Source organism: Panicum virgatum, chromosome 9N (genome assembly GCF_016808335.1).
Source record: "Panicum virgatum strain AP13 chromosome 9N, P.virgatum_v5, whole genome shotgun sequence".
Taxonomy (NCBI): domain Eukaryota; kingdom Viridiplantae; phylum Streptophyta; class Magnoliopsida; order Poales; family Poaceae; genus Panicum; species Panicum virgatum.
The window spans coordinates 54,891,576-54,906,255 of NC_053153.1; the positions used below are offsets into that span (position 1 = coordinate 54,891,576).

General features: G+C 42.4%; 1 pseudogene across 1 annotated transcript; it reads right to left on the reverse strand.

The window, feature by feature from the left end:
- Window positions 1–4,926: 4,926 nt before the first annotated feature.
- On the reverse strand, window positions 4,927–14,565 carry LOC120690398 (annotated as a pseudogene). Its single transcript, XR_005681739.1, has 14 exons — window positions 14,037–14,565; window positions 13,572–13,658; window positions 12,831–12,931; window positions 12,679–12,729; window positions 11,959–12,136; window positions 11,563–11,877; window positions 10,670–10,873; window positions 10,099–10,587; window positions 9,782–9,991; window positions 9,185–9,373; window positions 6,608–6,759; window positions 6,226–6,378; window positions 6,057–6,138; window positions 4,927–5,979 (listed from the first exon to the last, which is right to left on the reverse strand). The product of XR_005681739.1 is annotated as an uncharacterized LOC120690398 (transcript).
- Window positions 14,566–14,680: the final 115 nt, after the last annotated feature.

Here is a 14,680-nt window from a genome sequence, read left to right on the forward strand (position 1 = left end):
CAGAGGGTCAATAGAAAAGGTACTCGTCCTCGCTCTCAAGATGGAGGACTAGCTCAGCACTACCTACTTCAGCAGGGTTGCTGGCGCTAGGAATAGGACGAAGGAAGAAGAAATATTGGAAAAGATGGAAATGTGGCTCGACGCCAACGAAAGCTTCGCACAAATGTGTGAAGATAGCAAGATGAATGATGGATTGAGGGGTCAGATGATGCAATTGGATCCCCTAAAATCACAGAAGAGATTGAAAGAAATCGGAAACGAGAACAGCAAGACCGCGCTCCACAAAATCGCGAAAAAGGACGACTTCGTGGGTACCTTCATACGAGCGATCCTCTCCCTCTACAGCACGCCGCTGGATAACAGCTCGGCTCTGCAGGATTTTGTTATTCTCTAGTTCAAGCACTTCATATTCTGTCATCCTTGATCACTTCCAGCCCTTTGCAAGATCAGCAACCTCTTCGACTTGGGCCTTCGCCTTGGACTTTTTGGGATCCATCCTTGATGTCATGAGTTAGCCCTCTGGTTGATGCTCGGGGGCTACAGGAGAGGCTTAGCAGAGCGGAAGACAAGGGAATGAGAAGGTGGAAGTTTCAGATCTGAAAATGACGGCGGCCAGGAGTGAAAGGGGTAAAAACCCTACGGAGTCACCAAATGGTTAAATAACCTTGCGGGTGGCAATGTGATAAATTTTTGGAAGACAGAAAGACATCCTCTATTTAAAACTAATTCTGAGCGGTTCACTGTTACCATCAGAATAAGGGTTTTTGCCACGAGTCCTAGATCCTCAAATCTAAATGTTGGATTTACATTCAAGGCTCGGGGGTAGCAGGATATGTGGCATCAATGGCTTCTTTTTCAAATTTTTTGGAAAATAAAGAAGAAAAAGACTGAAGTGACCCTCAGTCTAGTTCTGCGATTCAACCTAAGGCTCGGGGGCTACTCCATATGGAGCGTGAGTACTTGACGCACCATATATGATCAAGATTTCGAGGCTTGAGCACCTCATAGCCTCGGAGCAACCAAGAAGTACTTGGAAGGCTACTCGAAGCATTCAAAGGAAGGCCTAGAAGCACCAGACGAATGTTCAGATCACTTGAAGTACTCGAAGATGCCTCTACAAGTACTCGATGCCTGCAGGACTCGGCTACGAAGAGCTCGGGGGCTTGTTAGATCCGGGCAATAAGGGATAGCACATAGTTGTACCTTACCTCTTTTGTAAACTACCCGAATAGGCGTAGAACTAGTTGTAGCACAAGAAAACTACCCGACCGGGTTGTAATTGGACTCCAACAGTATTCAGCTAGGACTTTCCATGTAACCCTGTCCCCCCAGAGTATATAAGGGTGGGCAGGGACCCCCTCAAAACAGAGACAACCATAACAACACCTAAGGCAATACAAGCAACTACACAGGACGTAGGATATTACGCACCTCGCGGCCCAAATCTGTCTAAATCCTTATGTTCCTTTCACCATCGAGTTCCAGAGCTAGTCGATCCCTTGCCTACAATCCTACTGCTAAGGGTATCCCTGAGCAGGCTTAGCGGCTAAACACCAACACCAAGCTACCCCCAAGGATGGGATAGGTTCACGTCACCATCCGTATGCAGCTTTGAATGGATGGTACTATGGATATAAAAATAATTCCAAGGAAAGGCAGTCGTTTCCTATGTGCATGCAGCAACATAAGTATATCATCCAATCCTCCATACTCGGGCTATTCCGGCATCCAAGACTCCCGGTCTACACACACCTTACAAGTCCATAAACCACCAAGTCGGTGTGAGGACTCCCACTCCTCGCACCTCAACTACGCACCAGCAGGGAAAACATCTGGAAGGGGAAGGTAGAAATCAAGTAACACTACTCCAGTTAGTGAAGCCAGATCAAGAGTTGTATATGACCGAGTACGCGGCTATACATATAGTTTTCACCCTGCAGGGGTTGTACACCTGTACCCACTCGCCCTGAGGTCAGCTGGGGGCCACTCCGACTAACTCTGAGGCACTAGTCTACTGTCACGAAACTAACGGCTACGGCCACCGTCCTTCTTTCCCGGGTGTGCGCGCGTCCTACTGTGAGAGGTCACTCTTGGGACTGTGAAGCCTCTCCCTGTTGTGTCAGGGCTCGAGAAGGCCAGTACCCCTTCACTCCAATACTGGACCCTCCCCCTGCACTAATATCCCATCCTCCTTCAGGCTTGGTGCCGCGCGTAGCTAGCTTGGACTGGGTCCTTTCGCATATAGGATAAGTGGTGTGCATGTTTGACATAGTTCATTCACCAGGTCAAGCTAACTCGGTCCTTACTTGCTAAAGCAAGCGTCATCGTCTCTTGTGCGTCTCCGCCCCAACAGTCTGCAGTTGGCACCCATCACAGGTATCGCCCCTCCGAAACCTCCTCCAGTCCCTTAAAGATCTCGAAGGATCGACATTCCCCAAAGGAAAGTCTAGTACCCGCAATAGGTATTCGCAAGACGTGCCCAGCACATGCCCCAAGCCCCCAATCGAACAATCGGGTTAAGTTGCTCGCTCCCGCCAATGCCCTAATCACCAACTCCTCAGAAAATACCTCAAGTCACGCCAAGAATATATCACGTTGTCCTAAAAATACACATGCAAAGCAAGGCAAGATATCTCAACCATTCATAAATGGTAGAGTAGGTAACCAAGGAATAGGCTGTAAAGTAGGCCATGCAGGTTCATTCCATTATAATAGTAAGTAAAGTGGTAGCATAACTAGCATGTGATGTCTATGGGAATCCAAGATCAGATATGGGCGTTAACCTAGCGGTTCTTCGTAGACTTCCTGAGTCTTTGAGGGCTTCTGGAAGTTCGGGACGTCCTTCTTGATCTCCTGGGCGTCGGGGAAGTCCTCCCGGGTCTTCAGGTCATCCAGGACATCGGTCAACTCCTTCACATAAGGACCTAGTCATAATTATGTATAAACATAAGGACCAAAGTGCAAAAGTGCACAAAAATTGCTCAAATAAGACCGAAGTCACGACAAAACCTACTCTAACGGGTAGATCATGATTTTAGAAGTATGAAACTGGTTTCGAAGTTTTCGAAGGTCCGGTTAAAATATTTTGAATTTTCTAAGTTTAAGTCATTTTCTAAAATTGATACATGATTATCAGAAAAGAAACATACCGAGGTGACATCTGGCAGCACTAGAGCGTGCCACGTGGCATGCTGGCTTCATGCTGACGTCAGCATGATGTCACTAGGTGGATCATGACTGCTGACATCAACAGTGGGCCCTACTGACGTCAGCATTGACCAGGTCAACGCTGACCAGTCCAACGATCCGAGCCGGGGGGCCACGGCCAGTGGGACCCGTGTGTCAGTCGCCTTCGAAGGCTGATGAATGGGGGCCACGGGTCAGTCCGGTCAAGGGAAAAAGAAAAGGGTGGCTGTGCCCGCTCGGCTGAAAGTGGAGTTGGGCTGGGCCCATACGAAAATCTTTATTTTGAGAGAAATCTTCATATGTCGTGTATTTTAATATTATTATTATTGACTAGGTGCTTTATACTAACACTTTGGTCAAACTTCATGTGTAACTTTAATATTGTTATTATTGACTAGGTGATTTATACTAACACTTTGATCATATTACCCCTCCGATCACAAATACTTGATACTTCGATTAAAATATAGTTGGACTTTAAAGCCTTGGATATCAGTCAAAATGTGGCCGAACTTTTAAAGCTTTGATATCTGTAGCTTTTAAAAAGTTTAGTTTGGAAACACAAAAAATCCATGTGCATACTTTTTTCTTCAACTGTACTTTCACTACTTACACTTACTAGATTATATCTATATTCCAATGAGAAAAAAGAACAGTGGTTGAAGTTAAAACTTGGAGACCATGAAATTGTCTTAAGTAATTTTTACTGTTTTACTGAACAGAGTATCTCCTAACTCCCGGTTTAGTGGCCAACTCCTAGTGCCGATGTCATGTGATAAAGCAATCAGCACAGTCTATCTATATATTATATATAGATCTATATATTATATATAGATGACACCCACTAAAAAACATTTATTTTTATTTCTCTCTTCTCTCAATCAGCCACATCACCTTGATTATCCTAACAGTACCATTAACTTCGCGCACATCTTCTATCCATTAGATGGGTTCTCTATTCATTAATTAACCAAAGAGTAACTAAAAATTCTATTATTTTCACCCAAGAGATTGTTCACAAGTGCATTGTTTATACGAGCAACTATACAACCGCATTGATTTTTTTATTTGATTTAATTATTAAATGGTTTATTCCATAATATAAATGTTAGTGCATGTGTGTCAGCTACCATTATTATGATTATATCTCTAAGCCAAAACTACCACTATGCGTCTATCTTTATCTATTTTATGTGAATACCATATTTTGTATTAATTTTCTCCATGTGTTCATTAGCCCCATGATATGTTTTCTTTATTCGAAGAATCTACCATTTCATGTTTTTCAATAAACTTGATCCAAGTGTTTTTTTCCCGTAATACTACATGCTCTCCATAGTGTTTTATCTAAAAAATATTTCATCTTTTATTCATAGTTGAGAAATTTTTACAATGATTGAAAAAATAGAAGTCGTCCATTTGATAAAATCATAAGGTGGTGAAGGTAGAAAATACCTAGGATAAAGTATCTGATACTTCCAAAATGTGGGACCAAGTATCAAAAAATGGGACCGAATACTAATTTAATTTAATTTTTATAAATACATTTCATATATCAATGGCTAGAAAAAGGTACAAGATAAAAGTACTTGAAAGTACCCATTGATACTTTACAATTATTGTAAAAAAAAACTCTTCATAGTTTATTGAAAAATTCTCTTGAATCCCACAGCAACGCGCGGAAAATCACCTAGTATCTTATATGAAAGAACCATACTTTTGTAAGCATACGTCTCATCATCAGGCAACCTCCCATCGAGCTTTGGTTAACAAATTTTGTTACACGATTGTTTTTATCAAATATTTTTTACACCTCGACAACTCCCACATCGCTGTCCAACTCACGCGGCTCCGCTCGCACACGCCAACGGTCATGGGTCATCGCAAGCAGCAAAGCCACCAAGCCACGAAGGAGAGAAACCTTACGACAGCAGCAGCAGTGCAGAACAGCATGCTCTCTCAAGAAACATGATTATTATTACTTCCGTGGTGATGCCTCCCTCTCCTGGGAATGTACATATACAACGATGGTCAGTTTGAATCCTACCAAAATTTCGCTTCTGATCTGGCTACCCTTTCAAGGCAGATGGGGAAGACAAATAAAGAATGATTATAAGCATATGGCACAATTTCTGCGAACAGGAACAAAAAACTGATCAGTGATTCGGATTCCCCATCCTACCAATATCCTCCAACTTCACCAAGCTCCTTCGGAGAGGGAGATCAAGGAGGGGTAAAAACAATGCATATTCACAACAACTTTGCCTTTTGTGATGCACCTCTTCTTTCACGAGATCATCTCGGATTGCTGCCTCAGAAAACTGGAAGCAAGAGCCCGTCTGATTGAAGGTGCACCCGATGTGGATCAAATGAAATATCGGGTTGTTATAGCTTCAGTCACGGTCATTGTCCCAGCGGCTTCTGCTTGTACCCAGACTTCTGCCTTTCGAGCAATTTCACCTTGTTCTTGAGCTTTTTGTCCAGCTTTTTTATATATTTTTCCTCCCTTTCCCGGTCAGCAATGCCAGACCAGAACACCTGGCCAGTTAATGGCCACAGCCATTGATCATTTCCGGGATGCATGCCGTCATCAGCTTCTTCTGCTAGATCCTCATCCATGCTCTTCAGAAGGGTGAAATCGAAGAACTTAACCCACATCTCAGTTCTTTCATCAAGTGGATGCTGCTCTCTGATATCCCCAGTAAAAGGGTCAAGGTAGACCATCTTCCTTCCACTGTGATACGCCCAAACATTTACAAGGACTTCCAAGATTCGACAATAGCAATGCCTTTTCTGAGGTAAAAAAGGAGTATCAAATTCAGCTAAAATCTCAAAGTATATCGATAGTAATGCGAAAAAGATAAGGTCACCTCAGGTTCTGATGCTCCAAGCAAACATGAGGCTGGCTCAGTACGGTACACATTCAAACTATGAAGTGAATCGACAAATATTCTGCAAAACGCAACCTAAATCAAAATAATGAACACAAAGTGAATTGCCTCATAAAAATGATAAGCAAAGTGAGAGAACTAATAAGACCTTGAGAACATGACGAATTTCAAAAATGATGGGGTGGGCATCAACCAGCTATGTAGAGTAGACCAACGGTCGCCATCATTGGGCATTGGTGGAAGGGCAGATACATTCTCGGGCAGTCCATACATTGTCCTAAATGCATCTTCAAAAAGAGATCTGTGACAAGAAAATACTAAGATAATGCTCCAAGAGATCAAGATGGAATAATGGCCTAGCGCAGTGCACCATATGAGTTACGCAAGTACAACAGAGAGTGGTTGATAAAGTCCAGAACATGAGTTTGACAGTGGTTGAGTCGTCCTTAAGCTAGTCCCTAAACACATAGTTTAAGGAAGATTGCAAAGTAAGAAAATAAAAAGGAACATGCTTAGCACTTAAAAGGCACCTGCAATTGCCCGCATTTAGGGAATCGCACATCGACCAAAAGTCAGAAGTCTGGTCAATATCCATTGGTGACCAGTAGTATATGACATCCCCATTATTCTCTCCAGTCGTAGTTTCCTCTAAGGTTTCTTCAGCACTTTCAGACAAGGATACCTGACAAGAGGATATTAAAAAGGCATTTATCTATATCCTTCTCAACCAAAAAGTACTTGATTGTTCATGCCAGGATTAGCAGATCCAATACACTTGGGGAAATGTGAGATGTTTTCAACATATTTACTATCAATAGTATCAGACATTCAGGTAATGCGCCATTTGACTACAGGATGAGTGGTACTGCTAATATATCCCATTTCTTATGCTCATTGTTGTATTAAGTGCTAGCCTAAGAAATGGCTGACTGGTCAAATTAATTATAGATCTACAGATCAACTTTTCGTATCGATAATCCAAATAGAGGTAAACTGAAATACCATATATATTGAGATTTGAGCATGTGTAGCAATATGTTTGAGCACAAAGTAATCTAGATCTGACCATTATTGCCATACACATTTAACCAGAATCCAAATTCAAGAATTAGTTTCAAAAGATGTATATTCCCAATCTAGATTCTTAAAAACAATCTCGAGTCTGATCATCCAAATCTTCCTTCACACATCAAAAATTAAGGTGAAAATAACATCTTATTGCTGTTTTGAGGGTAGTTTTGCTATATGTTCTGGTTTTGTGATGTGGACAGGTTTTAGCCAACATATGTGCCTTTGAAACCATTCTACTAACTTGGTTGCGGGACGAATAGTTGATATGACCAGATGAGCATCAGGACTCTAGATAGATTGTTTCAGTTAAACTTGACAAAGATCTAGGAACTGTCAAGGATGCATGGCAAGATCACCGAAGTCAACACATGAGATGGAGCTTCAACAGCACCAAGAACAATTGGGTTAGGTTGTCATCATTGGTGCGTAACACACTGAACCTGGGATATGCATCAGTCCAAACACTGTGGAGGACACTGTCAAAGTAGGGAACACTCAACGGATAACCAGCTTGACCAGATTTGGAGGAAGCACCTCAATGTCAGAGCAGTTTGGGGAGGAGAGAGAGCACCATGAGCTTGCCTTGTGGAGCTGGATTCATGTCAACATGATGCTGAGTTCATAAACATGGTAAAGGGAGGTGAGTAGAGGTAGTCCTAGAGACAGTCAACTTGCTGATGACAAGCTTCACCACGGGAGGGCCTCATTGCAAATTCTCTGTTGATGTTATTAGAGGGAGCAACACATAGCAAAGGAAGCAAGAGATGGGAGCTGACAGACATGGGCGGAGCTAGGGGTATGCCCCTGTATTCCTTGGCATACCCAAGATTTGGAAGGAAATACTAGTAAAGATATATAGATGCATCTCCAAGAGTCTTTCTAAAACACACTATCTAAATTATCATTTGAAGAGCCTTCTACATCAAAGTTGTTTTCTATATGTTTTCACTCTCCAACAGCTTTTATATATCTTGTGTACACTCTAGAAAGCCATTTTCGTTATCTATCTTTAGTTAGCAAGAAATACAGAACAGGGGATGGCTACATTTGGATAACCACTTAGAGAAACTGTTGTAGGGTATTTTTCCATCAAAATTTCTATTCCTAGCAATGAGAGGAAAGATATAGAGTCTCTTGGAGTTGCTCTTATACTGTCAAATATGGTTCATTGGCTCAATACACCAAAGCTCACGAACCAATCCTAGAAATGCAGAAACTTATGTCCCTCATGTGATCTCAACGCTGTGGAGTACCGCTCGTGTCCTGCTATGCGAGTCGCGTCCAGTCGGTGCTCGGTGCTCGACGGGACGGTGGCTCTCCGCTCGGATGCTCCCCCACTCGGGTGATCGGCAACCGGAGACCTGACGGCCTCGCGACCTCATGTCCTCGCCCACATGGGTCGTGGCTTGCGTCCTCTCCTGCTAGCGCGAGTTGCGAAGAATAGAAGGTGCCTACCACCAGCCCACCGGGCACCGGCGGCCAAGACAACGACGTCCAAGGCCCTCCTCTGACCGGTGGCCCTCTCGGACCACTGTTCTGTAATATTGTTTAATTATTCATGTTTAGAACTTAAATTTTGGTTACTATTATGGATTTGTTATGATCATTATAACTTATCTTCCATTATATTGTGTATTTGCTTTGAAACTTGGCATACCCAGCCGCAAATTCCTAGCTCCGCCACTGCTGACAGATGGTGCTGATTTGCATGCTATCACAACTAGTTAAATGCACCTAAGAGACAATTCGGAAGGTGACTCAATGCTTGTGGTCGAACCACTTCAAAACCAGATTTTTTTTTTTTATAAGAATTCAACACCAGATTGGAAGTGAGGTGGGCTCAGCATAGGGGTTACTCTCTGGTTTTGATTGTTCAGGTATGTCAAGAGATGGTTTGGTAAGTCAGTGTGAGCTTAGCTTGAAGAGTTCGACGGTGTTATATCTACCATATTCTTTATCTCAACTCAAGGAGTATAATTCTTAGAAAGCTGACATAACCAATATGACCAAATCTGACATCTATGAGAAAATTGTACCTTTCTTCCAGCAGCCCGCCATGACTGGAAACCTATCCATGGTAACTTATGTACAGTATCAACTCTGTTTGCAATGGCAAACATAGCACCCAATTCACAAAGAAGATCACGGTAGTATGGGTTGTCTAGAACTGAAAGCCTGGTAACAGCATCAACATCATCTGACCTCGGTCGCCTGCCTCCTTTCGACTTGAGACAAAACATGTTTACCAACATACATGAAAACAGAGAATTTATATGCTGTGGGAGGTAACAATTGTAATAAACCATCTTTCCTATATATGTATTAATAAATGCAAAAGCATTCCATCTGATACTAACTATAACAATCATTTAATATATCAGTTCAAATAAAATTCATGCCGGATCAGGGTGATGGCAATTTACTGGAAATAAAATTCTTATAACAATGCAGACAGACTGAACTAGGTACTCCAATGCTTCCCCAGTACAAAGTCTGAATATCCCAAACTTTATAGATAGTGGTAGAGATGATAAATAACTGATGGATAATATTATAGACCACCACATGGAAAGTTGAAACTGATATGAACCTCCAGATAACACGAGCAGTTAAGTAAATCTAACAAGACTTACAAGTGTAACACCGCGGTATAAAGATCCATGGTGTAAAAATGGCCATGCACCCTCTCCATTGTAAATCTCATATATACACACAGGTTGCCCAGTCCTTTCGAGTTCACCTTCATCACGTTCATTTCCTTCCGGCTTTAGCCTTTCTGATTTTCGAGCATTTCTGTAGACTTCATCCCATGATAACAAAGGCCTTTCCACCCTTTCATCAATCTACATTGCAAAAAAGAACATATTTGATTTCTTTTCCCAATTTAGAAAATTAATCTTGATATAAAGAAGATAGGAGAGGTCATGCCAAAACAAGGGGAAAAACTTGCCTCCTCCATTTCTCTCCTTTCAATGTCTTCAAAGATTTCAATTTCACTTAACTCATTCCAATCAGATAATCTAGGGTAATCATATGAAGAAGTACCATTGGTATCAGAATAAGTTGTTTGGTTACTCTGAGGGAATTCTCTAAGAATATCAACAGCCTTTGTGCTAGTATGGCTTTCACCTTCCAACAAATTATTTTCTAGTGCAGCTTTCATCTCAAAAGGATCCCATAACCATGTTCTTTCTTGAACTTTAGAAACAGAAGATGGTAATTTTGCGTATGAAGGAAAATGAATGACACTTTCAAGAAGCTTAATATGAGCTGTAATACAGTCATGTGCTAACATGTTCTTGGAAAGTAGCTTCCCTTCCAAAGCAACAGAATAGGCAGTATCCAAAAGTCTTTTTTCTCCTAAAATTTGTACAAAAGCTGAAGAAACTGTGCTTGGGTCGGCAGAATCGAAAAGGAAGCCATGGACACCATCAGTGACCTGAAACAACAACACATTTTTAAAAGTAGTGTTAAAGATTTACAGGTGAATAACATATCATGAACTGGATGAAGTAGCATACATATTTTGTTATAGCAGTAAGATTTGGTGCAACAATTGGAATCTCAGAGGACATGGACCGCAATAACAGAGGAGGGAAACCAGGTTCTTGTCTTAAAGATCCATAGACAACAACATCCACGAACATTAACAGGTTCCTAATATCGTGAGTCATGGAAAATTGCTTTATGGAGCCATCAGGTAAACCCATGTGTGAGGCAAGTTCCTGTACAAACAAAAATAGGATGATATCAGCACATAACTTTGTAAATACAAGAACAATGAATTACTCAACAGACACACCAGTTCCCGTTCTAACATGTTTTGAGGGAAAGGAACAGTAGATAGAGTGAGAGAAAGAGCATGAAAGGTTTCTTATGAATAGCAATTGTATTCAATATGAGAGCTCTAGGCCCCAACATATACATGTAAAGGTGCGAGAAATATACACAAACACTTAGACAATGGGGAAAGTACAGATAGGTACACATACATCTAACAAGGTTAATAGAGAGTAAATTACCAAAGTAATTAGCTAGAAGATGGATACTCATTAGCAATAAATAGCTAATCAAAAGCATGTCCAATTAAACATACAAGCTTGAAGGCTGACTGGCTGAGAAATTCTGAGATCTTCCTTTAGTGAAGTTCACAAATGCAATGCATAATTACTCTAAATTCCAAGAAAGTGTGAAACAGAAAAGGAAAAATAAGAAGGTTTGGTTGACTCAACTGCCAGTTCTTTTGACTTAGACGTTGCCATGGACACAATATGGTACATATATTGGCTGGACAAACCAGCCAAAGCAGACGAAATAAAGACAACCCACCATTGAGATAGGGATGGTATTCTAGGAATATTTTGATTGCAAGGCAACTCAAAGGTTACTGTATATCTTGTGGAATATTCATTACCTGGAAAGCAGAGTTGTAGGCATCAGAGCCATTTCCACAGAAAAAAACAAACTGCACCCTCAGATTTTTAGATTTTGCTATATCCAAAATATGTGGAGCTGATGAACGCATGACTGTAGCATAATCCGATGGTAAGTGGTCAAAAAACAAGTAGCTTCCAATGACCAAAATAACAACATCATCTTCTTTAATCCCATGCTGCTTTCTTATAGTCTCTTCAGAATGTGATGAGCCAAATCTTTTAGCAGCCCAGATATCAACTGGAGAACCAGAAATCACTAAAAAGTTCCCAGAATCAAGGGGCGAGTATAAGAACTGAAATCAGATATCTAAGGGTCAGACAGAAACTTCATTTCATCAATTATTCTAAAGTCTTAAGTTGTGGGTAGTACATACAGGAAGGTAGCTATCTGGAAACACAACATAAGTGCATGCATGAAAATGAGCCCTCCAATCCTCAACGACATTTGAAATTGACTCATTTGACTCTGCATAACTTCTAAGATGTTGTCCAAGAGTGTCTTCGTGTATAAGCCATACAACTGGTATAAGTCGAAAAGGTTCCTGCATAAGACTGAATACAATATGAATTTGCTAAGTGCCAAACAAATAAGTGCTACAGAAAAAGTGAAATAAATTCCATGAATCGGAAATTACATGTACAAAATGACAGATCATTCAATGGAATAAATAATTTCAAAATGACAGTGTTGGAATATAAGTGAATTGCCCACCTCTCCCCATCAGCTTAACCTTTTGGGTTGAACTTGTCGGTGCATGCAACTCAATATGGTATCAGAGCCAGAGGTCTCGAGTTCGAATCCTAGTTAGCGCGATTAAATAAAATAATTGATGCTCGCTCCTATTCCACGTCTGAGGTCTGAGGGAGCCTCCACGTGAGGGGGAGTGTTGGAATATAAGTGAATTGCCCACCTCTCCCCATCAGCTTAAGCTTTTGGGTTGAACTGGTCGGTGCATACAACTCAATAGACAGGAGTACATCTGCTTTTTTCTCCAATTGGAATGATAATAGCTAACTATTTTTTTTATTAGCAAAGTGCGTTTTTATTATATGCCAACCCTGAAACATAAGACATGCAGTAGTAGAATACTCACATTGAAACAACCCTTTTGCCTTCAAGAGAGCTTAATAACACAGCATTGTACCTACAAAATTAGGAATCGAGAATATAAGTTTAATAGATTAATAAGACATGGCACAAGAATAGCAGTGGAAGTACTCCACTTTTAAAGTATTAGTGACTCACTTTGACCAGTCAACATATTTCAAAGTCCCGATGTTCGCAATATTTACAAGGCAAAAAATTTCCCAAATATCACGTGCTTTCCCATCCGTTAATGCTAAAACCTAAATCATAGGAACACAGTGAGTAGCATGAGTTATGAAGTATTCTCAACATTGAAGAATCAAGAGTGATTACTAAACAGTTACATGCTGCAGTTCAAGTGCGCAACCCAATGGCATAATCACCAAACCAGTGTTCTAAAAAACGTTTTTAAACGTCGTTTAATCTTGATTAAACGTTGAACGGTGGCCAAGCGTTGCGTTTAATCACAGTGTCGTTTAATCACAACACACGTTTAATCATGTTCAATCTACGTTTAATCACAAAAAACTCTAAACCATAGGCAAACATTCGCCTGGCGTCTAGCGTTTTTTAGAACCTTGCACCAAACTACTAGATTTTTTGCGAACTACTCCCTCTGTCCTAAAATATAAGACATTCCAACATTATTGGAGAGTCAAAGTTTTTCAAGTTTGACTAAATTTTTAGAGAGAATCATAAAAATTTATGGCACCAAACATATATATTATAAAAAATATATTTAATGGAGAATCTAATGGTACATATTTGATATCATAAATATTATTACTTTATTGTATAAACTTGGTCAAACTTGAAAAACTTTTACTCTCCAAGAATGTTGGAATGTCTTATATTTCAGGACGGAGGGAGTACATGAAATGGTGTTGTATGGAAGCTCACCTCGACCTCATAACCCAGACCCACAAGACCTTTTGCAACAGTTGCAAGCATCAGGGATTGTGCATCTACGTTCAAATTTCCAACAGCCTGAAATAGCCGGAGCCAAGTCAAATCTCCATGAGACCATGACATGCAGTTCAGCATAAAAAACGAATAAGCTTTAGACCTGACTAATAGAGAAACAGAAAAACACGCAAAACAATACCATACATGACGTGCGTATCTAGGTAAGCATGTCTGTTCCTCCATCTAATACTAAACTCTGACCATAACCAGTACTAAACTCTGACCATAACCAGTACACATTTCACTAGTGAATCCAAGGAGAGCTCTACCAGACCATTAAAAAAAAGGTAGGCATTTCTTGGTGGAACCGAAATTCACAACTACAGCAGCGAGATGGTAGGTGCCGAGCGATTTTATCAGAGTATTGGAAACTGCGCAGGTAAGTAGTGGAGCACTCACGAGGGCCACCCTGACGGGCGCGAGGCCGGCCCACCGCCGCCGCTCGGATCTCGCGGCCGCGAGCCGGCTCTCGCCGTCGAACGCGCGCAGCGCCACGCGCGAGGCCGAGAACCGCATCACCCCGCCGTCGCCTCCCTCCGGCGGCGGCGGCGGCGGCTCCCCGCCCCCCTCCGCCGCCGCGTCGCCGTCGCCGTCGCCGATGGGGAGAAGCTGCCACACGACGAGCAGGGAGGCCGTGAATAGCGCGACGAGGAGCGCGAAGAAGAGGTGGCTCGGCCGGCACGACAGCCCGGGGCGCCGCCGCCTCCGCGCCGCGCCCGCGGCGGCGGCAGAGGAGGAGGAGGACGCGCCCGGGCCCGCGGTGGGGAGGTGGTGCGCGGCGTCGGCGTCGGCGTGCGCCCCGCGACGCCACATTGGAGTGGAACACCGCCGGCGGCGGGGGCGGCCGCGATCGGAGTGGCAAAGGGTGAGGAGGTGGGGAGCTGCTCGTTGCTGCTGCTGTTACATGGGTCGCGTCCCGATGCGAGCCGCGGGCGCGCTGCGGTCGAGTCGGTCGGGTTGGGATCCGACGCGGCGAGACTGCGAGAGTACCGGTGTATACCGGAGCTCAAGCCGGAGGCGTACAGCCGTACACCTATGCTGTA